Consider the following 25,884-nt stretch of genomic DNA (forward strand, 5'->3'; position numbering starts at 1 on the left):
AAGCGACGTTGGGCTGATACAGTTCATAAAGATCTTAAATGGGTGAACATCCACCCAGATGCAGCCCGTGATAGAGCGAAATGGAGACAACGGACCCATGTAGCGGACCCCTCAGGCACGCGGGACAAACGCTGAAGGAAAAGAAGAAGACTGATTTAAAATGCAACCAAAACTTCATAGGATTTCCTATCAAGTCGGTAGAATGAATAATTTAGGCTGCGTTCAGTATTTGTTTCTTTGTGAGGCCCTGGCTATGGTTAAATTTTTAGTGGAACACTCTTTCCTTTCGCAGCAGCATTCAAACACGCCTGTCGAATCACGGAGTGTATTCCCCATACATACTTTGCAACAGTAGATTGTTATACTGTGAACTCCAAGCAAAAAAAGGTCCCTCTCCAAATATGAGGGACGTCGCAACGCGAAAGAAAGGAAGGAAGAAGCGCGTCACGGGTCAAAATAAAAGTTCCAGTCTGAAGAGGGGTCGCTGCGTAACCAAATCCTTCGAGGAAGATGGAGGACGCTCACAGACTGGCTCGATCCGTCTCCCAGTAAAATGTTTCGTTAAGAAACTGTATCGCCAGCGTCTTCCTCGGAGGGCTGTTGGGCTCTGAAACAGATCCGTGCCCTTCTCCTCCTCTTCCTCCTCCTCCTTCACCTCCCCTCCTCCTGCTTGACTCGTCCTCGGTGCAGCCCATTCAAGTTCGACCGCGGAACTTTTCCAACTAGGCACTGCCTTTCCCTCGGCGTCTCTTCTGCTGAAGTGCGCGCCAAGCTGACTGTAGCAAATCGTTATGACTGTAGCAGTGACAACGGAAAGCAAATAGCTTTGCGAAATCAGGTAGAAATGTTTCGCCTGACTATAGACTTCCTTCCTTGAGAGGAACCATTGCACGATCGTGTAGGAAACCGTCAGCAAGCCCGTATTTAGGATTTAGACAGCCATAGGTTGAACCTGTGGTGCTGGTCCAGCCAAAATAAATATTGTAATAGCTACGCCGCAAATATAGCATGTAAGTGTGGGTTAACAGGTAGAGTAGTTCTACGGGCTGTAACACAATCAATAGATAATTTCATTGTGGTGTTTGCATCAAGTGTACAATAGTTCCTACCACACTCATTTATTACCCAGGAGCAGTCACAGTTCCTTAAAATCACTAATGAAGAACACAGAGCAAGTGAATATCTTCTTTTCTGATGTCTTCCAGAGGATTACTCCTTCAGCATTCAAGATGAAATGCAGGGATTTCATTGGAATAGTTCACAGAGTACAATTCACCCATTGTTGCTTATTGCGGAGAAACAAATACTAATGAAATACACTATATGTCATATGTTAAAATAGGTGACTGACTTCAGCACGATACAGTGTGTGTGTTCCTTTGAGTGCAATTTCATTAATTTCTTGAAGTGTCACTCTCTACTCCAAAGCATACTCATTACTTTTAAGGTGGATGTACTGCCCAATGCAAAAAACAGAAAGAATTTCAAGAATCTGTCGTACCGTCAGGAAGATTTTGATGTTTCAGCAGAATGGCATTTTTTGCTGCAGCACACGGTAAAGGACCTTATGATGGGGTTGTGGGGAGCGTAAAGAGTTTAGCCACACTTGTCACCCTCAAGTGACCTTACGAAAACCATATTTTGACCAATAACAGTTGTTTCGGTGCTGCATAGTAAATGTTCATCCATTATACATCGGCTTTCCATCCTTACCAAGCTGAAGCAACGTTTCAAGAATACTACCACGATTCCATGTACCCAGAAGCTTCTCTGTAATACTTATTACCAAAGGTATAGTAAAAACAAAGACATATTCTGCTTCTTTAGTTCTAGAATTAGTGTTTGCTATGGCGAATGAAATGCTGTTAACGGGCACACGTGGCAGTCATTTACGAAGAAACAGATGAAGTAGAGGCTAGTTTCTTGTATACATGTGGACTATCTCCATCATTTGTGTTTCCTACCAAACCTGACACTTGCGTTGTCAGAAGATGTGATATTCTCACAATACTAGATCCAGTGACACCAACAGGAAGAACAAACTGTCTCCCTACATCAGATCTAGTGAACAATAACAGTTTATCTGGAGAACTGTGAGAGGAGATTTTACCACATTTAATTACGTTTTAATTCAAGTTACACTAGAAATCGGTCATAATACCACTAAATAATGTAAGTCATATTTTTGTTAAATAGTACTTACAACTAGCACTTCTAAATAAATTGTATTCCATATTATGTGCTATCTACTGTATTTTGGTAGTGCATCGATGCTGGCAAAACTAATTTTTGGCATGGTGCCTTTAGTTTGACATCTTGATATTTACCACCTTTATAGTAACAAACTGAACCAATACAATATATTTGTCCAAAAAACTGTAGACGTGGTATTTTGAGATATCCATGGTCAAAGTTTAAGATCAATTACCTTGAAAGTGATAATTCTTTGAACCTCGTCATGTTGCATATCAGTGTAAAGCTGTGCTCATGTATTTACATGCACACTTGTTTGTTTGGGAAAAGCGAGATAACAGAATCAATGTACCAGTGAAGCAAAATTTATCTACCGGGAGGTTATAATTAAACTTCCCCTATTTTACATGTAACAATTCGAAAACTAACTAACGTACGAGTACCAAACTTGGTAGCAATAATATCAAGGACATGGGGAAGACAAATAATGCAGAATAAATTCAACTGAAATAAATTTAATGTGCTGCTACGGCACAACATACCATTACATATCGGTGCCATTACTGCTCAAAGGAGGCTTAGTATGACGCCCATCACTGCCCAGAAGAGAGTGAAAGCGCAGGATTGTATTGTGCACAGCAGACTGAAGATTGTCCGTGGGCATGCTACCTCTCCTGATATGATGCGCTTCAGATCAGCACATGTGTGAATATTCCCGTGGTAAAACCTATGCTTCAGGTAGACCCACAACTAGAAATCAGGTGATCGTCCTAGCCAAGCATCTGGAAACGATCGGCTGATAATTCGATCGTTTCCAAATATGTTCCGGAGAAGCAGGTGAACTTCACGAGCGATGTGCTGTGGGGCCCCATCTTGCATGAAAACTGTTGAATTCAATGAGTCTTTCTCCTGTAGGCGGCTATGACATACTGGCGAAGCATATCGCAGTAGTGCTGCCCAGTCACACTGCACATCTTTGGTCTTGAGCGCCAACCTGTTCAAAAAACAAATTGCCAATAATGACCGTAGCCGTGAAGCCACACCATATGGTGATACGTTCACCATACAGTGGAACGTCATGCACAGTGACTGGAGGTGAAGATCCCCACACTCGGCAGTACTACGTATTCAACTCGTCCATCAGAGAAAAATGAGCTTTTTCTGTCCATAGGAATGGCCCAGGGCTAGCGCTGGTCAACTTAAATCCTTGCGAGAATGTAGAGAGCGAAGACGAGTCGTTGTGCATCCTGTGATGCAAGCAGCTGAATGATATGGCTCTTGTACGGTTACCGTTTGAGAATGGTTCGAAGCACCTTCCATACAGTGGGTCACAGGATGTTCAACTGTCATGATACAGCACGCGCACTGCCTGACGATCGGGAATGTTGCGCAGCGTTGCCTGCCATAGTAACGACGATTTCATCAAACATCTGTGGTGCAACTGGTTGTCAGCCTTTTCCTGGAGCGACGCCAAGTTTACAAGTTGATTCGAACTGCCGGACGGAGTGGCCGTGCGGTTCTAGGCGCTACAGTCTGGAACCGAGCGACCGCTACGGTCGCAGGTTCGAATCCTGCCTCGGGCGTGGATGTGTGTGATGTCCTTAGGTTAGATAGATTTAATTAGTTCTAAGTTCTAGGCGACTGATGAACTCAGAAGTTAAGTCGCATAGTGCTCAGAGCCATTTGATTCGAACTCCGTCATCATGTCCCGCACAGCAGGTAGAGAATGAGGACCCTTCAATAATCCGTTCAGCCAGTGGTATTTTCAAAGTGCAACTGCAGCATTAATCTCTTGTTTTGATAATATAGCTTCGCCAATAATGCCCTGCTCCTTTTGTTCAAGCTCATGTTGACACATCAACAAGTGCATTACGACTGGTCATGTGTGTGAGACTCCGAATCATGATGACTGATCACAGCATCTGATGGCCATAGTTGGAACTGGACAGTGGAGCTATGACGCTTAGAAATCGTGCACCCCATACTCTGGAGATTAATGCTACCAAGCTTGGTACTCGTGCGGTAATTACTTTCCTTGTTACCGTGTTAAATAGGGATGGTTTAACTATAACTATGTGGTATATCTAATTCAAATACAGCAATTATCCAAATAATCAAACCTTAAAGTGAAATTTTAAATATTCTTTCCGGCTAATTGTTTTGCGTCTACACTTGAAACCTCCACTACTTTTCGGTCTTCGTAATTGATTGGCTATAAAGTATAATTTTCAGTACTGAGTGGATCCAAAACTTTGAGCGTATCATCTAATAAGAAGGTTGGTAGCCAGATTTTCTGGAAATTCAGTTTAGAAACGTACTTTCTTTCACTGATATTTGTAATTGTAATTCACAGGTACTTCCACAAAGCGACGTCGATGTTGGGAAAAAATAGTGGGTTAGGATGAGATGTGTTATAGAAGAAATTGGCTTTCAGGGAAATCGAACACATTCCAAGCTGTAAAAATACCGTTTAACATTTTCTAAACAAAAAAAAAAAAAGCCTAAGCAGTTCCACCAACTGAACTTCCTTGTGTTTGATCGTCTGCCACTGGGAACTTGACGCGAGGGAGCGCAACTTGTGGGAGTTGAATACTGACTTAATTCATACTAATTGTCCACTCAAAAACTCAGCCGAATGAGCTCTTACAAAATAATTATGTGCACGTCTTTTAAGACTGAAAGGGGGCCACTCAACGGCTTCTTAAAAAATTATTTGACTGTAGATTTTTTTTTCTTCACGGCTTTGTCAGTGTAGGTATGTGGCAAATATATTTCACACACATACATGTTTCACATATATTTAACATATTTCACAAATATCTTTTCATCTCAATCCTGAGTAAACTTGTAATTCAGCTTGGGTAACATATATGTAAAAATTCATTGAAAGTTGTCCAACATTGGAAGCAATCCTTTTATTATTAGTGGGGCAAGTATTTCATCTCATTCCTTCACATTCATCGCACTCCATCATTTTGTTCCCTAAATTTGGTTATCGCAAATATCTGGATCTTTTAAAAATAACATTCGTTTTAAACTTACAAACAACAGTCCACAAACAAATGAGCTTCTCTCTGCACCTGCACGCCTAGGAGTGATAGTGATATCTTAGACTCGTAATATTCTAATACAAATAATGACTTACGTATGAACCACATTTGGTCAAAATTGCTACACGTGTTCCTGATTTATTTTATTTACGTTTTCTGTTCTTCATCCCCATAGTGAGTCGTAGAGGTGCTAAGGGTGACTCACTGCCACAGTAATTTTTTTCCAGGTAGCAAGTGATAAATATTGAATTTTGATAGAATTTTCGTCAAGTGTTACAGAGATGTGCTGAGATGACGGCGTACTGAAGAGTAATGCTTTTAATAAATGAATACACTGCTCTCTGCAATGGAACTCTGTTCTCTGCCGTCAAATAATTACTATGTAACACCAACCTATGGAGGCTTCCCCCCATACTCTCCCCTCCCCAATACACATAAACACACACACACACACACACACACACACACACACACAAATAATTAAAAAAATTAAATTAAATAAAACAATAATAATAGTAATAATGGAAAATCCTCAAACCTACTCACTCTCTCTCTCTCTCTTTCCCCCCCTCCCTCCCCCCTTTCCCTATTCACACACACACACACACACACACACACACACACACATATACATACATACCAAACCTTCCACACAGAATTAATTAATTTCAGGCATAGCCATTACATGTCCTAAATCGTAATTTATTATTTAAATAATTTGTCTACAATGAGTTGCGTATGGTTGCAGGTGAAAGAAACCAGTCACTGTTAAAACATAACACATTAGGAAAACCACACCATGTGGCAAAAAGGTATGATTCATAATTCTAAGTGTTTCTTCGAAAATCTGTAAATACGAATTTAAAAACTAATATTTACATGTATACAAACAGTGAAGAAGATTCTTTATGTTTAACAGACATAAAATAGAAGCCAACTGATGATGCTACAACTGCAGTGAAACTTGTTTGGGATAAAAAACAAAATTGTGTTTTTCTAAAGGCGGACCCTATCCAAAAACATATGTATTCATAAAGATTATTAAATAAAACAAACTTCATAAACATTCTACATCTTCATTCTTCATTGTCTGTATATTTATTTATTAACATAGTCACCCCGGCAATGAATACAGTTCTCCTAACGAGAGACCAGTTTGTCGATTCCTCCACTAATATTTGACATTGGCAGAGGCACAACCACATCTCTGGTTGCACCGCTTTGCCACTTTCAATGTGAGTTCCTCGAAGCTGTTCTTTAAGTTTTGGAACGAGATAAAAATTGGATGTGGCAAGTCGGTACTGTATGCATAACGATCAATGACAGTGAATCGAAGACGTCGTGTTGCTGCAGATGTCACATCACTTGTGTATTGTCTGGCACTGTCATTCTGAAGGAGAGGGTGCTCCCATGTCTGGAAGACCTCTTCGAATTCGAAACTCGATTACAGCACGCGGTTTCTCACTCATCGTGAGAGATACGTTACAAAGCACTACAAATCAGAGCCCTCTAGCGGCAGAGAGTTGTAACTTGCGCCAACGAAGCGGGAAAGTCGACCAGGTAAAGTGCATGACGTGTAATACCTTAACTGATATTGCGGATAGAATAAAAAATTCGAAGGCAGTACTATTTGGCGTGCCCACGTAATTCTCTACGAATTACATTGACAGTTAAAAAAAATGTTGGCACCCTAAAAGGGAGGAGGAAGGGAATTGAAACTTCCCGGATTGAGAGCGTAAGTGAGCACTGATTACATAATGAAGTCAAATTTACAGATACCTTAGAAGCATAAGCCCACTTAATAGTACAACGTCGCCACCTCCCTGGCCTTGATGTATGCAATGTCTTATGAGTTAACGGGGCCTCAACTTTTACATCAACCTTGATATCCTGGATAGAGACACTGGGACGGAATACAATGGTCAGTCTAATGAAAACTGGAGAGATAGAAAAAAGAAAGTAAACTGTTTATTATTTCAAAGGTAATCGACATAAGCGTTAATACGAGGGTTGTCCAAAAAGTAAGTTCCGATCGGTCGCTAAATGGAAACCACAGTGAAAATCTGGAACTTTTTATTTGCAAGAGTTAGCTACACTTTCCAGATACTTCTCTACATAGTCGCCGCTCCGAATTAGACATTTGTCAGAGCGTTATACCATATTACCAACACCATCGTCATAGAAGGCAGCCGCCTGTGGTTTCCGATAATTCTCTACGCTGGTCTATAGCACCTAGCTTGCACCCAAGTGTTGTCTTCGTATCGAGGGTTTCATGTGAACAGAGATGATACTCAGGACGAGCCAGTTAGGGCTGTGTTGTGGGTGTTCGAACACTTCTCATCGAAAAGATTGCAGGAGCGTCTTCACTGCCCCTGCAGAGGGCGGCTGAGAATTGCCATGATGAAGGAAGTGAGTGGCAGTTGTGTTAAGTGGGCTGCATTCAATAAGGCGAAGCCTCTCAGAGAGCCCTCCTACGTGGCAGGAGACATCGTTGTTCTAGGCACCTTTACTCGGTCACAGTGCGCTCACAACGGAAGAGACCGTTTTGATGCGATCGGAACTGGAGACATTACCCAACACATCTGTGCAAAGCTTCATCGGGTTCATTTCGCGACCGATCGGAACTTACTTTCTGGACAGACCTCGTAGAATTACGTCACGGTGAGACATGACGGTCAACGCCAACATGGAAAAATTCTGCGATCTCCTGCGACGATCACAACCAGGCGATCACCTCTTCGCCCGAAGCAAATCGACAACCATGAATGTTTTTGTTCAGGGCACCAATAACATGGAAATTGCATGAGGAGAGATCGATGCTGTATGGAGGATGTATAATGGCTTCGTTGTGAAGCTTCCACAGCATAGTCAAAATAATCTTACAATACATCAGGCAGCTCCATCTTTTCTGACAATGGGAAAATTAATATTAACAGTTATGGCTATTACTTTTGAAATAATAAACAGTTTACACACCTTTTCCCATCTGTCTCGCTTCAATTTGACTGCTCCTTATGTGTTCTATTTGAGACCGATCTGGCGATCTTGCTGGCCCTGGGAGTACATCAACATAAAGACAGAAAATATGCATGATGTACCGTTGTGGCGACGCATTTCCCTCAATCACTACCTTCCGTTACTTGAAGTCCTACCCAACGACTCCGCACACTGTGACGTCATGAGTACCGATATGCCACTCCAATGCATTGGGAGAACGGGACCTTTCCCCAGGTCGCTGTCATGATCGTAGACGACGAAGATCTAAGGTAGTGCAGTTCATCGCTGAATGCAGCGCAACGCCGTTCTTCAATAGTCCATACTTCTCAGCCACAGCACCACTCGAAGCACAGCTGTCCACATTGAGGTGCTAATGGTAGCCTTTACTTGTGACGGTAATTTCCTAGTTCAGATACTGCTGGTCTCTAACCAGTCATGCAGGGTGACATGAATTGTAGGGAATCCATTACTTGTTCTCGGATGGCAGCTACAGATGTGAGGAGGTTATGATGCGCTTGGTGCACAATACGGTGATCCTAGCTTGATATGGTCAGACCTCGTCGACTGGAACCGTGAAGAGGAATATGTCTGACTTCGAGTTCCCAGGCTGTCCCTCATCGGGACCCTGTGACACCCGAATGCCCCACGAATTTGGGTATTACATGATTTGAGTAGCTGTACTAAATGAGACGCACAATTAGGCCATTTTCGGACTCTATCCTTCTACCTCACATTTACCGAGAATTCCTAGAAAAGTGAATGGGCTCACGTGACTTGAAAGAAGTGCTGATCGCCCCTGTGTATGAAAAGTATTATAGATCAGATGTACAGAGTTAATGAGCGATATTGACCACATCCATCTACTGCTGGATCTCAGAGAATATTCCAAGTCAGACCTTATGGCATTCCTGGAGGGTAAGAAGCTTATTTCAGACTCCGGTCGGACTGAGGAAAAAGCCACTGGTGCGAAACAAAACTTGATCCATTCACACACTAGATAGTACCGAATGATAAATGCAGGTGAACGTATATGCCGTCTTTCTACGAGGGCCGGTCAGAAAGTAACCTCCGGTTGATTTAAAAAAATACACCAAGTTAAATAAAAATATTTTAATATATACATCTTACAACTACATCTTTGCACTATTTTTCTACATAGTCTCCATAGCGATTGAGGCACTTATCGTATCTCTTCACAAGCTTTGAAATTCCTTCTGCATAAAAATCACCCGCTTGTGCCTGGAGCCAGCCTGTGACCGCATCTTTGAGCTCTTCGTCGTCATCAAACCGCTGTGACCCGAGCCATTTCTTCAAATGCATCTGTGGAAAACCAGTAGACAACTCCGACATTGAGAAACGTCGATTTTCACGAACTTTTGCATCAACTGTCTGAACGAGTTCGTCAGTCACCAATGATGGTCTACCACTCCTCTCTTCATCATGAACGTTTTCTCGTCCACTTTTAAATAAACGTACCCATTCACGGACAACTCCTTCACTCATAACTCTTGGTCCGTACACGGCACAAAGCTCACGATGAATAGCTGCTGCAGAATATCCTTTGGCTGTAAAAAACCTTATGACAGCACGCACTTCACATTTGGCGGGGTTTTCTATTGCAGCACACATTTCAAACTGCCACAAAAACTAAACTAGCGCAGGTACGACGTTCACTCGACCACGGCTTGATGCCGACTGACCTGTTGAGTGTGTGAACGCACAGATGGCGTCGCTACTCCCCCCACAACCCGCACTGTGACCAATCGGAGGTTACTTTCTGAACCGCCCTCGTATATTTCCGAAACATTATCTACAGAAATTCAATTAACATGTGGTGTGTTACAAGGAAATGCAAAAAAACTGTCATGTTCTCAAAATACATAAAGGTTAATGATACAGGATTAGCAAAAGTATAAGATCGTTCATTGGCGATGATATTGCTTACATGACAGTGTTGTTGAAAATTTGACAGAATTGCAAAACGACACTGAAAGACATTGTTTAGAAATCGAGGACTACTCCCACAGGTAGCAAACTGGTATGTCCTAGTCTGAACTAATTTCACATAGTTTGTATCTTCTATAAGCTTTTCAAAGTAAACTGAATATAGGAATAGAAATAAAATAGTTAATATGATTCATTAAAGTTATTAATTTACAAGTCAGAATTTCACATCTATTACTAGATAAACTTACATATATCCATTCACAGAAATCACCTTATATGCATCTTGCTTATTTATTTATTTTTGCAAGGTTTACTTTGGTGGCAATTAGAATTGCAGAGTACTTTGTTTTTCTTACAATTACAATTGCATTTGTTTCTTTACAGTTTTTCATGCTACTGCATTTCACGAAGCCTTGCCGTGCTGCAACAGAATGTTTCGTGGCTGCAGTCCTTATAGATATTTCAATATCCTGGTTCACATCTCCCACATCTAGAAATTTTTTAATGTAGACGTAGAAATCAGTTCTAAAATAATTAAAAAAGTTAAAACAAATATTTTTAATATTTTATTACAAAAAATCACCGAAAATTTTAATAAAATCATACACGCAACAATGTTTTTAAAGTACACCTTGTTTGGTGTCAACTTTGTAGAGGCCATCAGTCTTTTGAAGTATTACTCCTATTATGTTTCGAAGGCCACCTCTGCCTTAATCTACATCTGGAGTAGGTATGGTTACGTTGTCTCCAATGTCAGTCGGTGGATGGGATTTGTCAAGGAAGCTTTCACTCTTTTAGCATGTTTTTTTTTTAATTTTCTGTCGCAATTTTTCTAGCATTTGAATGTCGTTGTGTCAACTTTCACAATTTTATCATCATAATTGCCTTCGTACTGTTCAGTGTTGCTGTCATCTTCGATTGCCTTCTTTAAGTCATCTTCATCCTGAAAATCATTTACGATTTCTTGAAGCAACGGGGCAGTGGAAAGTCCTACTCTAGGTTTGATTCCGAAAGTGATTGTTTTATGCCAGAGTGGTAAGCTCGATTTTTAATGAATTGGACGTACCTTAATCCTTCCGACCACTTCGTCGAGTTGTTGTCCTTTAACCAAGAACTTTTCATATTTTCAATGTCTTAGTTGGCACGTTCAACAGAACCCTGACTTTGGCTGTGCCTTGGCTTTCCATGCACAATTCTCAGTTCTGACAAAAGCTTTGCGAGTTCACTTATAACATTATTGACAAATCTACTGCCATTATCAGATTGAAGAGTACATGGCTCCCCTATAGTTAGGAATATGTCATTCAAAAGATAAGCCACTTCTTCAGTCCTCTTTTATGTTAGCGCACGAAGGAGAACAAATTTTGTGATATGATCTTGGGAAATTAGAATGAATTTTAAATTCGCGTCTGGTTGTGTTTGGAAATCAATCAAATCGTCTTGGCATCTGCTATTCATTTCCGAATGGAGAACCGGTTTTGAAACCGGCCCTCTTTTCTTTTTTGTCTTCTTTTGCTGACAAACATCACACATTGATAAACACAGGTATATCATTTCCTTTGTGATATTGGCATATTTTTCTGATGTCTCGGCTAACATCCTATGGCGACCACCATGACCGACAGCTACATGAGCTGCGTCAATCACAAGCTGGAAGAAAGTATTTTATATTCCCTTCACACTGTGCAATGAGTTGTTTCACATTACCAATTTTCAAAACGGAAAACCATTTCTATCTTCTTTTTTGTAATTATGTTCTTTTTTCTAACTTTTCCGCGTCTTCTACTTGTTTAACCAAATCCGCACATTCTACTGATAACACATTATAATTAGAAGATTTTTTGTTATCACCCTGCAAAATTACCTCCTGAAACTTTTCTCTCCACAGCTTTTGACTGGCTTGTCTACTACACGTTCGTACAGGCAGCGACATGCGTTCCGACTAGGCAAAATTAGTTCAGACTAGGACGTTCTAGTTTATCCTAAAGTAAATTCTAACTAGAATAAACCGTTTCGACCTTGGCTAAACTGTTTTATCCTGTCGGTAACAGGATGAACGAGTTTGACCTGGGCGAAACTAGTTCATCCTACACACACACACACACACACACACACACATATTCACCGCAACAGAAGTAAATAGGATCTGAATATGTAATACTCTTATGTTGCACAGACTTTAACTGTTCGTAAAGGTAACGAACTAAATTGAACACGTGTTAGGTTTCTACATGTAGCGTGCTCATCTTTGTAATCACCAACTGCTACGCAAAAGTAATTGAATCATCTGAGTGAGCATCTAAACCCCGACTTTCACTCCTACGTAATTTCGTATAAGTTAGCGCCATTACGTAGCACAATGTTTGACAAACAGCAGTCGGAAAAACAGCACCCATCGACGTATCTCTAGCGTCTGAAAATTAATAACATGTAAAGAAATGTTGCTTGATATCTGTGTCTTATTTGATTTTCGATACGCATTTAGTGGTTGTACATGTTAAAGCGGTGTCACAAGTTTCCACAAGGTGGCACCCAAACAACGTGGCACGTTGTAGTAAATTGATACACACAATGATAGCTTATATTTCTAAGGAAATCCGGAATAAATAGGTTAATAAGAAATTATGTTGTCAATCTGTTCAAGAAAATAATTTCACAGTCACACCGAGATGCCCAAACAATCAAATAGCATATTTAGGCTGACAATAAGCAATAGTAACATATTAATTTCAAATTCAAGTTCTTAAATAAGTGAAAACTATTATATACCTTAGGAGACGGTAACACCTCTAAATTTATAGTATGATGAAGTTAAAAATAATTATGACAATACAGTCAGCGTCAATTCAATTAAGTGTTATCTTCGCATAATCACTAGACTTCACCATGGTAAATAAATTGTAACAGTCTCACGCGATTCACCATTCGTTGTTGAATCTGGGCAGGAGCATGGACCTCCAAAACACAAAAGCAGTCTTCTCTCCCAACCAAGTTCCACCAACAAGCACACAGACTCGAATGTGAACAGCACCAGAACTTGCATTAGTACAGAAGGGAATGGAATGGCAGATTCGCTTTCAACCAAAAAAGAGCCGCATGAGCAGCCCTCGAATGATTCCTAGTGGTCGAAAGCAAATTGACTCGTCAAAAATGAAAACTACGTCAGTGATTAGGCAAAAATTGCTACTGTGCTTGTATCACTTTATTGAAATGGATTATAACATACCTGCATAAAATTGTTAATGTTAAATACCCACCGCAAATATAAAAACAATGTGGAGAGACGAATGTTAATGTTAAATATCACTATCTACCGCAAATATAAAAACAATGTAGAGAGACGAAAGTTCCAGATAAGCACTCACCTTACATCTCCGCTTCCTTAGTACATTGAATAGATCTGGCACGTGCTCTGACAGCCAAAAATTGAGTCGCCAGATTAACAGTAGGACTAATTATCAAGTGATAAACAGGTAATTTCATGGTAATGCCTCTTTGCTTACTTCATACCTTGTTAGGGCACAGTTTCTTGAATTTCAGTTTGGTGATCCCTGTTTATATCGTAATACACAACATGTGTAAAATTTTTATATTACATTGAAGTCAGTTCTAGCAGAATACATTCACATAATACATGTTCCAATATGTAAGACATAAAGGAAATGTTGAAGTTTCAGTGATTTGATTTTTTATTTAGTAGTTGTTCTTAAAAATGTGTTAAACACTAAGCATTGAGAACAACAGAATTCTTAAATAATTTTGAAGAGAGAGCAAGAGCATTATTTCATGGGCATTATTCAAATTAATCAGTACAGAAGATGGCGTGAGCAGAATTTGTTTAGGTACACTGACATTGGCACTCGCAATATCATGTTTGCAAGAAACGAAGACTTGAATGTTCTAGTGATAGTAGTGATACATAAAGGGAGGATAGTAATGAAGATCACTGATGCTTTCCCACAAAAGTGGAAAAGTAGTTTGACAGGTGGAAATAGTGAAGTCTCACAGCCCGGGTTTAAATCATGAGGACATTCATCCACCAGCATATGAAATCACTTGGCATAAATAACGCCCAAACTACAGTTAATCCCTAGTGGTCTGGCTTCACGGCACTCTTCTGGGTCGGGTACCCATTCTTCTTGACCAGTAAGACGAGCCTTACCATGCACGCATTTATGCGTCAATCCAGAATGTGGAATATTCCTGTTGCACCTACAGACGTGTGGTTTATGGTACTGCCAGATCTCTCCGTCTGATCCGGCTGTGGTGTTTGGTCTTTGTCAGTCTGGCTATAACAGAATCTCCATGAGCCCTATTCCCTCCAGGTCTACCATTCCAGTGCTCACTCAGTTTCTCTCTCTCTTCTCCAAAATTTCTGATCTAAATGGTACAAAGATCGCAAGAGGGTTGAGATGTTTCACTTAATTACGTCGTTTGCAAAAATTCCTTGACATATGAACATTGTTATTAGTTGTGCAACATAAATAGCTGATACACATGTTATGGACTCATTCATCTAAATAGTTTCAGTACTGATAAATCAAAAGTGTCTGTTCTGAAGTTAAAAAAGACATTGACTAGTTCGAAAATTAGCAGGAGTTTTGTAAAGAAAAATCGGCTTGTACTGCGTTTTTTAAGCGTGACCCTATCCTGAACTGCTACTTCGAAACTGGTTGGTATGCTCCAGGTAACATACGATAACCTTTTGGCTGTTTCTCCCCTTTCACTAAGTCCACTTCATGCTTTAGATGTTTCATGTCGGATGGACTATTTATTCGGCTACCTCGGTGTTTATTTTACATTATATATGGTTTTAAGACTGATGGGTCACGTATCCAGCTACTTTTACTAGTTTACATTCAAATGGTTTTATGTGTGATGGGTCTCGTATCCAGCTACTTCTATGTAAGTTTTTATTACCTTTGGTTCACGTTGTCTGCGTAGCCTTGCACGATAGGACCATGCCCTTTTCCTCCACTTGTATCTAATTGTTTGGTTTCTTCTTTTTGTAAACAATTCGATGATGTCCCCAAAGGGTGAAAAGCGTTGTTTACATTGAATAATTTCGCAACCGAGTCTGTTTTCGTACAGAAATCATAGACGACATTAAAATATTACCATAATCGAATGAGAAGGCCAAGTGGCTCACAACATCCACTACTGATTTTCCCAGCAAGTCGTAATTCGGAATGTAATATAATAAGATAGCGTAAGAGTAAACAATTGACCCATTGACCTAAGAGTGGTGTCACGAAACTACCTTTTTTTTATTTTGTTACAGCAAGAATTACTCATGTACTACACGCCACTCCAATACACATACAGCTTTTGCTCCGAATTCACCCACTACGGGACCTAGCTCTAATGCACTAACTCCCGGCGACCATGCTCAAGACCAATCATTATCCTCATGTGCCATTTTTTCTGTTCTCGCTGAAACAGACTGCTGACGCACCTCACGCCAGGGTAGTAACATAGTAAAAGCATACTTCCAAAAATTACACAATATTAACATCTGTTGGACCGATCTATCCCTATTGAGAGAGAGACTGTTATAAAATTTACATTTCATTTGTACCATGAACAAGTCGGACTCCTCTTGTAAGGAAAAAGAAAATAACTGATGTACACCCTTGTGTTTTCCGCTGGCCGAAATCCTAAGGAGTAGACTGATAAAGAATTATTAATACTCGAATACGCCACATATAACCATGGGAAAACTTATCCTCTTCTACATGCAGCAGCCTCTGATATGCTTCATCCCCCACAGTACTCATATCACCAAAAGTGATGGACCCCATCCAAAGAGCATTACCAAAAAATTACAAGATATAGGCACCAATACACAACAGTGTGAAAAGGACACAAAAGAATATAACAGCGATAACTGTCACAGCATATCCAACTCTTCGTTTATGGTACTAGCAAAGAAAAAGGAAAACCTCCACTGATACTGATTCACGGAACACTTACTGCTGGTACACTAACTTGCAAGCTTAAAGTGCGCTATTTTGTGACTCATTAATCACGATATTGATATCTGCTACAGATTTTCATCCACCCTCCATATCTTTTCGATAGTAAACGTCTTTTCTGGGTTTTCATGGTTTCAAAGGTCCCAAATGATATGAAACATATCTGTTGTACATACCAACGTTGTTATTCAAGCAACACGTTTACATATGGAATATTAAGTAACCCTTTCGATTTATTGGTTCGTAGAAATTCTGCTTCTGTGTGGTTCGAGTATCACACCCTAAATGGACCAACGCTCGAGGGAACAAATTCATTTGTCAGTGTTTGAAGCTTGCAGTACAGGTGATTCATCTTCACCAGTATTTTCTGCCTGGTAGTAAAAGACTTTGCTGACACTTTATCCTTATCATTTCTCTAAAGATTTTCAGCAGCCTTCCCAATATTTTACGAAGTAGATGTTACTATATCACTGTGCCTCAGCCTCGTGGAAACAGGCGAACGGTACATTCTCCCACAACTTATCACATGGTAGCTGATTACTCAGTAGCAAAACTGGCAGTAAAGATGTCTAAATGTTTGACGGCTCATTTATGACTCCTTCAACCAAATGTATGTATGAATCCTAAGATTTGTGACATCGATGACGATGAAGCATACATAGGTTACCAAGCTCTTTCGTGAAATGCTCACAGGGATTTGCTACTGGATGAGAGGATGAGATGAATACTGTCTTTATACCTCTATTATGCAAACCATGTTTCCTAACTACTGGTCTAAACTGTAGACCATTGTCTGATATTACTTTGTCAACATGACGAACCTTATGCAGGATCTATTCAGAGATGATCATGAGACAGATCGACTTGTAACTCTCCTCAAAGGAATGAGTGAGACAAAAAAGTCGAATCAAAATCAGTAGAAACTATAATATTGATTAGCTCCTGGAAAAAGACCAAACAAACTGCAGCAACATGTCTTAATCTCGACAGAATCTTTGGAAATAAAGGTGCTTGATGAAATACCATCACCCGTTTCACATTCTGACAAGGACTACACGTACCCACGAACTTGTGAATGCATTTTTACATATGAAGAAATAAATGAACAAGTGCGAGTAGATTTGTACTTTGAAGATTACATGCAGGCTTAATTATTGATCATGTATAGGTTTGGACAAGTAAGTTAGCGAGTAACAAAATGCTTTGCATAAATGGCCAGATCAGGTAACTTCATTGACTTTGGGGCTTAAATGTTACTCACTACAAAGGAAACAAAGACCTTAACATTTGAAATAAATTTCAACTAGATACCTCAACTTGATCCTGAGAAAAAGGTCTTAAAAGTCAGACAGACAGTAAAATTATCCTGTAAGGGTCCCATTTCGACTGACTGATATACGGAACCCTGAAAACAGTATGTTTCACAAATTTTGTGAAAACCTTTTTTGCACTGAAGTGGGTATATCTCAAATTAGGTTCCAAATCAACTTGTAGGTTTATTCGTCAAGATTAAGAAGCACACATTCCAAACTATCTCCATTTAGAGTCTCTTGAAAGAAGTATCATCAAGTTAAACTGCCTAATTCCAACGTTGCCTTGATCTCGCCGTTTCGGCTTCATCGCCTTCCGTTTTTTAACTTGCTCCTTCGCAGTATTCTCAAGCGAAGTCTGAATGAAATGATCAAGTGTTACATTCTGCAAGAAACCGACACTGGATTCATTTTCTTTAACATCCGCCTTGGTCTCATGATTCTGCCCAAGAAGACATCTGACAGAGCATCAACTACAGCATTATCCTTTTCAGGAATATACACATTAATGAAGTAAAACTCTTCTGGACACAATCTCCACCTGGCTAAATAACATTAGTCAACTTTCTTCTCATTAGAAGTTCTAAAGCTCAGTGATATGAGTAGACATTGGTCCACTCATTGAATAAATAATATATGAACTTCGTAAAACCTTGCATAATAGCTAGAGCCTTACGATCGATGATGGAATAGTTGTTTGATACCTGATGAACACTTGGCTTTCAAATGCAACAGTATAATGTCTTATCATTCCATCTACCTCAGATTCTTTGTCCAGCTCAGCACGAAGATCCATCTTACAACTATGTGAGCTTAAACTAAAATATTTACTTAAATCAGCATGTAACATGAGAGGAGTCTCCAAAAGAATTTCTCACACACCCTCGAATTCTTCCTGTACTTGGGCATCCCAATCTCAAGGAGTTTTCTTACTTGTAAACATAAAAAAATGGCTCAAATGGCTCTGAGCACTATGGGACTGAACATATGTGGTCATCAGTCCCCTAGACCGTAGAACTACTTAAACCTAACTAACCTAAGGATATCACACACATCCATGTTCGAGGCAGGATTTGAACCTGCGACCGTGGCAGTCGCGCGGTTGCAGATTGAGCGCCTGTAACCGCTCGGCCACCACGACCGGCTAAACAAAATAGTTAAGCATTTTAAGTCCCTCATAGAATTCTCATCAAGTCCTTCATAACAGGGTCTATCATCTCTGATAAGGCCTTGCTCAGCTCTTTATTACTGTCATTGCTTTCTTTTTCAGTATTCTCCAGCTTTTCACAAAGTTCTGGTAAACCATTTCATAACTCCTTTACATTATCCTCATGTTCCTTAAATTCTGTCAATAATTCCAGCAGTAAATTATTCATATTCTCATCGCAGACAGTTAGTAAATTGGAAGGAATACCCTGCCATTCAGTTAGACTATGACAAGCAGTACAATTTGCAGCACCACCTACTGAAATATCACAGCTACTAGCAGACTCAAGAGGCTGAACCACATGAGACACAATTGATATCTCATTCATGACTTCATTGATCTCTTGATTGACAGCAGTAAAATCACTGGTCCCAACCCGCTTAAATTGACTGACAGACATATTGAGTGAATCACCGTATTGGCCCACTAACTCTTTCCTGAGTAAGCAGTACTGCACAGAATACCAGACTCAGAATGTTCCACTAGTTTATCGCTTCTTTCCTGACTTTTTAATCCAAAACATGCCATTCTAATTTCTCTCTGATTAACTGCAATCTTCTTCTTCGTACATTGACTAGTATTAATAATCTTTCTATCTTGTCAAACACTACCTAAGATTCTGTTCCTCTCAAGAACTTTCAGAATCCTAACTATCTTTCTCCCAAAAGTAAAAATAAATAAATGAAGTAAATAACACTACACTTCACCTTCGTGGCACATTTTTATCACCCCGAAATACCTCCTCTATCAGCTCTGAGGTCTTCACCACATGATGTCACAAAAGGAGAGGTTGGGAAATTTTCTCAAAACTATGCTTCAGGTCACAAACATTGACTCTGCAAGAAAGATTCCAAACTGACACACAACAATTTTAATTTCTACGAAAGCCCATTGAGATCCACACAAGCTTCTCGTTACTAATATTTCATTCAGGTAGCCTAACATTAGTTAGAGGGATTTCGACTCAGTGCAATGGATATGTAAAGGACATGGCATCATGCCATAAAAGAGCGATTCTAGAACAGTTTTCAATGTTTGTTGCCCTTATTAAGTAATTATTACAGTAGACATCGAGACACGCTCGAACGTCCTTAACAGACCAGTGTAGCCCATAAAACAATAGGAATGTCGAGGAAACTTAAATGGGAATCTTTGGAGGAAACACGACATAGTTCTACCTACAAAATTTTTAGTAAGGGTAGAGATCCTGTATTCGAAGAAAACTGCGCAATCCTTATGCTGCCGCCATTGTGCATCTCGCGTATGCGTGATAATAATGTGATAAGAGAGTTTAGGAAGCTGACAGAAGCATTGAGACACTCATCCCCCCCCCCCCCCCCCTGCATGGACGTAATAGAACAGAAAATCGATTATAATGGTGTGTAACACGCTGCGCCACACACTGTTCCTTGAGTTGCGGAGTATTTATGTAGAGGTTATGTGATACAAGGAATAATCATTTGGTCCTGTATTAATCAGAATTTTGGTGTGGAGTACTATTGTTGTAAGTAACATTAACTCTTCTCGTATCTGGAGGCGATATGAGCAACACTGTGTCATCCAAACTGTGTTACCTATTTCAATTCAGGCGGCGTACTTGAGTTACAACAATAATCAGATACTTTGTGACGACTGTATGTTTACTGATGTGTGGCAGATATGTGAAATTACACTGTCGACATGTAACACGCAGTGTACGCACGCGTCCGTGGCAACTGCACTTTATTTACACTCCGTCCCAACCCAGAGGCCTCGTGCCACGTTCACCGCACTGCGAAACAACACGGGATGCTTTATTGCCGGGTTAAACCGACGTTCCATTAAAACGCCCACATTTAAAACAACATTACTCAAAACGCGGTGGACCGCCAGCTGGCGGTGTTGGATGCAATGCTATTGGACACGTAGCAGTAACTGCTGTTCGCCAAGGTGCATCTGCGGCTGTACATGTGTCAGAATGGTCATCTGTTGTTAGGCGTGTGAACATAAAAACTACCAAAAACATATGAATAGCTTTTCCAGTGTTACTGTTATTATTATTATTATTTTTTACTATTGTTAGTATAGAATAACTCACACTGGACTCACATTCGGCATGACGACGGTTCAAACCCGCGTCCGGAAAACCTGATTTAGGTATTCTGTGATTTCCCTAAGTCGCTACAGGCAAATGCCGGGATGTTTCCTTTAAAAGGGCGCGACCGATTTCCTTCTCCATCCTTGCCTACTCCGAGCTTGTTCTCCGTCTCTAATGACCTCGTTGTCAACGGGATGCTCAACACTAATCTCCTCCTCCTCCTCCTCCTCCTCCTCCTATAAGATAACTCTCCTTTTTTTTCAGGCCACAAGATTTGACAGAGGTGTCTACCGACGACATACACTGCTTCTAACGGATGAGACTGATGGAGTCGTGTCACCATTAGAGAAGGCCAAGCTATTTAAAAGACCTTTGGAAAACTTACTGAATCATGGCATTTCAACAGCGACAACACATATGCGGACCCAGTCTGACAGAGTGGAAGTCCCTGATGCATCAGAGGAAGAGATCAGTGTTGGGTTAAACGCCCTCAAAAATAGAAAGGCTCCAGTTGGTACTGATACCACAGATCAGATGCTCCGGTTTGGAGGTGAGACAGTGACGAACCCTTGGTGCTCTTAATATTTAGCATCTGGGCAGCAGAAATAATCTCTGAAGAATGGAAAGGAGCAACTGTATGTCCCATTTGCAGGCATGGTGATGCTACACAAATGTTCAATTGCCAAGGGTTTTCATTACTTGAATCTGGTTACAAAGGCTTTACAAGGGTACTGCTAAACCGCATGAAACCACTGGCGGAAGGAATTTTAGGCCTCTATCAATGTGGCGTTGACCATGGACGATCTACTCTTGAGCACTCATTTGCAGTGAGGCGGGTTATAGAATAATTTTACGATCTAGATCAGGAGTTCCACCTTATCTTCATTGATAGTCTACAAGCTTTTGACAGCACTGATGTTCCATGTTACGGAAAATGTTAGAAGAAATTGACATCGTATCGAAATACATCAGAATAACTACATAATGCTGCTCTCAATCTACTTCTCAGGTACGGTTCGGCAAAACCACTTATCGCCACCATTCAGTATTCGAATTGAATTGAGATAAGGAGGTCTATTGAAGCCAATGCTATTCGACTTAGACTTGGAAAAAGTAAGCCATGACACTGGTCGAATAGAGAAATGGAGAGGGCAGCAGCAGACACAATCCCGGCAACTGCTGAAGATGTAGTGAATATTGGTGACACCCTAGAGCTATTATGATCCGGTATTTCACGATTTTTCCACAATGAGAAGAAAACTGGGCTCGTGATGAATAATCATGAAATAAAATATCTCGTTGTATCAAGCCGTCAAGTTCTTCTCTTCCTTCCATTGTTGCTGGACGGGCATAGCTTTGAACGAGTTCAAGAATTCAAGGACCTGGGATTCACACTGATTAATAAAATGGGCATGACGAGAGAACTGAAGCAGTGAATTATAAAAGGTAGTCGCATGTTCTCTGGTCTGAACAATTCATTCAAGTCACTACTGATACCACAGAACAATAAGATCCGGCTGTACATGACACTGGTATTGCCGTTACTCTTATATGATTGTGAAACCTGGGCGCTATCAGCAACAACTCAAGAAATAATCTGTGCCTTTAAGAAGAAGATGCTTCGACCATACACGGTAAAGGATATCGAAGAACGGAAAACGATTTATGCCAGCGGTTTTTAAAGTAACACATTGGCCAAATATTAGGGTTGAAGAGACTACAGTGGTTCGGCCACAGACTTCGAGCTAATAGATCCCTCCCGTACCGGTTCCACCCTTCTCAGATTGCTGGAAAACGCCCAAGAGGAGTCCGAGAGCGTCATGGAAGGATCAGTTATTAACAGTCCTCAAAGAAGTTGAGACGACAGCTGTGGAAGATGAAACTAGAGACCAGCAGAGAAGGACTATCGTCTACAGAACATATGTGCTCTTCTGAGACCGTCTGCCTTTCTTTTTTTATTGTAGTTTTGTAATGTGTTCTTTTATAATTTTTTATGGTATGCAGATTTTTTGTTGCCTTGATATTCTGGTTATTTCTTTTGTTTTATCTGTTGTAGACCTTAACGGCCGTTTAATGTAGTAGATGATAAACGAAGATATGGGAACATTAAGAACCTCCTTCAAGGACCTACTGCTTTCTGGACATATTCACCGCTTAGTGTTCATAGGATGCCCCGTTACACTGAGGTTATAAAAGTCATGAGATACTTCCTAGTATCCTGTGGAGCCTCCTATTTCCCTGTGTAGCACAGCAATTCCACATGGCATGGGCTCAAACAGTCGCTGAAAGTCCCCTGCAGAGAGATTGAGCCATGCTGCATCCATACCTGTCCATAATTGCGTATGTGTTCTCGGTGCAGGATTCTGTGCACGAACTGATCTCTCGATTTGTTCAATAAATGTTCGGTGGGACTCACTTAGGGCGATCTGGATGGGCAAACTACTCGCTCGAATTATCCAGAACGTTCTGTAAACCAATCGCGAACATCAGTGGCTCTCTGACATGGTGCATGGTGATCCATAAAAATACCATCGTTGTTTGGGAACATGAGGTACACGAATGGCTGCCAAGGAACCCAGTCCATTACGTGCAATGACCTATCTCCAGCCTGCACAGTGTCTTTTGAGAACTTGGGTCCAAGGGTCTATGGGCTCTGCGCTACGCTCGAACCCTACCATCACCTGTTACCAACTGAAATTGGGACCTATCTGACGAGGCCAAGATTTTCCAGTCGTCTAGGATCCAATCGATATGGCCACGCCCATGAGAGGCGATGTATTGCTGTTAGCAAAGGCACTCGTTTTGTCAGTCTGCTGCCGCAGCCCATTAACGCCATATTCAGCAGCACTCTCTTAGTATCGTCGCACGTCGCATACTGATTTCTGTGGTTAATTCACACAGTGTTGCTTGTCTGTTAGCACCGACAACTCCACACAAACGCCGCAGCTGTCGGTTGTTAAGTAAAGGCCGTCGGCAACTGTGTTGTCTGTGGTGAGACGTAATGCCTGAAACGTGGTATTCTCGGCACACTTTTTATACTGTGAATCGCGAAATATTGAATTACCTAAAGATTTCCGATATGGAATGCCCCTGTATCTAGTTCCAACTACCGTTCCGTGACCAAAGTCTGTTACTTCCCGTCGTGCGGCCATAATCACGTGGGAATTCCTTTCATACATATCGCCTGAGGAAAAATCTCAGCTCCGCCAATACGGTGGTCTTTTATACCGAATGCATGCGACACTACCGCCATCTGCATGTGTACATATCACCGTCCCATGACTTTTGCCACCTCGTGTACGCAGCAATACAGTTTGGTGACAGATCAAGAATCTAATGTAAGCTTATCTCACAGCTGTGATATGTTCCATCAAAGAACACATTGGAACATGTTTTGTCCGTGTGAAAGTATTCCAAGATTCCCGCTACCTAATCTTCTTTATTTCGGTACTGATGATGAATAGCGAGTTAAATCTGAATTCATGTCGAACACCCCTTTTCATTTCCTTGTTTATCATTTACTTGATTTCCTCACATCGTAAGCTGACTATTAGATGCCATAACGGTGAGCGTTGTTTCTTGTATGGGACACCAATGTACTTAATCTACACACAATATGATGATGCAACAGAATATTCTCTTCGCATTAAAATGATGTTGCTGAATGGAAAAATGAGCAGATATTATAGTATCAGGCATTTGAAGAGGGTCTTGCAGGAAAAGGAGGAGGAAGTAAACACTCTTGGTGAAACGGAAGTATAGATTCGGCAGCACCTGTTCAGGAGTCAAAAAGTGGAAAGTCAAATAAGAAAATGAAAAAAGATCGGGGCTCTATTTCCACTTGTTCCTCTGAGCGTCAGCTCCCTTGACAAGTAGATTACTTTGAAGTAATGACACAGACGAATAATTAGATAGCACTTGTTTTCAGAACAGTGGTAGACATCCTGAACCTCCTAAGTGTCTAGAAGCATAGGAAGGGACTAATGTGGGAGTTCAGGAATAAAGATTTGTTCGTTGAAAGTGCGTCGTAACTATAGAGAAGTATAAGATATTGGTACTGTCAGTTATAGAATACTGCTTGTGAGTTTAAGGGCCTTATAAAGTAGGCTTGATGGTAGATGCAGAACTAATCAAAAGATATGTTTCTAGGAATATATCAGATCTGTGCAGCACACATGGAAATGTAACAGATTATTTTCAAGGAACTGAAACAGAGGCGTTCAGAAGAAATGGAACATTGTTATTACGGATCTCTGTTACTACGTTTACATGACTAGTATTCGCAGGGGAGCTCTATTGCTTGTATGATACGTTTCTCGCAGGAACCTTATGGATAAGTTAGGATTCATTAGGCTGGGTAGCGAGAGATGTAACAGTAATTTGGTTTTGCCCATTGACAACGGTGGAATAGTAAAGTTTGTCGGTGAGATCTTAACACTGTTAATTTGTACCTGCCACCATGCACTGTTCAGTGTCTTGCAGAGGACACATGTAGATGTAGACACACGTTTCTATCTGTTTACTTTGGAAGAAAGTTTCTCATAGGAATCGCAGACTTACAGGAAAAGAATGTTCTTGAAACCATGTGTCTGAAACCAAAATCTTGGTCTACAGAAGAATCGTCTGAAATGCGGCCATTTGATGTACGAGAAATATGTTTCTCGGATATTTCTAGAAATAGCGAAAGATCCACAGATTTTGTGATTATATCTCAGTTTCATGCCGTATCACGTAATTCAATTAAAAAATCGTTACTTTCCACAGGACCTAATTAATTGGAGACAAATTTGGGGCAGAGAGTGACGATACTGATAATATCAAACGATAGTAATTTGGGCGAACAGCATAATACTAACTGCACAATTGAAAAATAAATTTTCGTTTCGAATATGCATTGGTCCATTGTTTTCTAATATGCGTTACTGTCATGGTTGTCAATTAACGTATACAGTTAGTTTTACTGGGGAGTGATGGTTTCAAATTTGGATGTTTCAAGCTTTAGAAGACCCGTTAGTGTTTTGCCATATTGTCGTTGGTAACCCTAAAATCAAACAGAGTTGACTCTTATCAGATCGCTTGAATTTGGAAGTGGCAATGCTGAAAAGTCTTTCATAAGATAGCACAGACA

At 40.5% G+C, this 25,884-nt stretch overlaps 1 protein-coding gene across 1 annotated transcript in view; it reads left to right on the top strand.

The window, feature by feature from the left end:
- The window catches only part of LOC126252317 (carbonic anhydrase-related protein 10), a 788,385-nt gene that overhangs the window by 282,547 nt on the left and 479,954 nt on the right, over positions 1-25,884 (top strand). The window lies entirely within an intron of this gene.

Source organism: Schistocerca nitens, chromosome 4, assembly GCF_023898315.1.
Source record: "Schistocerca nitens isolate TAMUIC-IGC-003100 chromosome 4, iqSchNite1.1, whole genome shotgun sequence".
NCBI lineage: Eukaryota > Metazoa > Arthropoda > Insecta > Orthoptera > Acrididae > Schistocerca > Schistocerca nitens.